We start from the raw sequence: 268 nt of genomic DNA on the forward strand, positions 1-268 counted from the left end.
TAAAGAAAGTATATGTGAACTGGTTGGATACTCGGATTCAGATTTTGCTGGATGCAAATCTGAGGGAAAAAGTACAAGTGGTACTTGTCATATTTTAGGCAATGCTTTAGTTTCTTGGTCTTGCAAGAAACAAGCATGTGTAGCTCTAAGCACTGCTGAGGTTGAATACATAGCAGCAGGTACTTGTTGTGCCCAAGTATTGTGGCATCAGCAACAATTACGAGATTATGGCTTAGACTTAGGCTGCACTCCGCTGAAATGTGATAAT

Source organism: Lupinus angustifolius, chromosome LG19, assembly GCF_001865875.1.
Source record: "Lupinus angustifolius cultivar Tanjil chromosome LG19, LupAngTanjil_v1.0, whole genome shotgun sequence".
Lineage (NCBI taxonomy): Eukaryota > Viridiplantae > Streptophyta > Magnoliopsida > Fabales > Fabaceae > Lupinus > Lupinus angustifolius.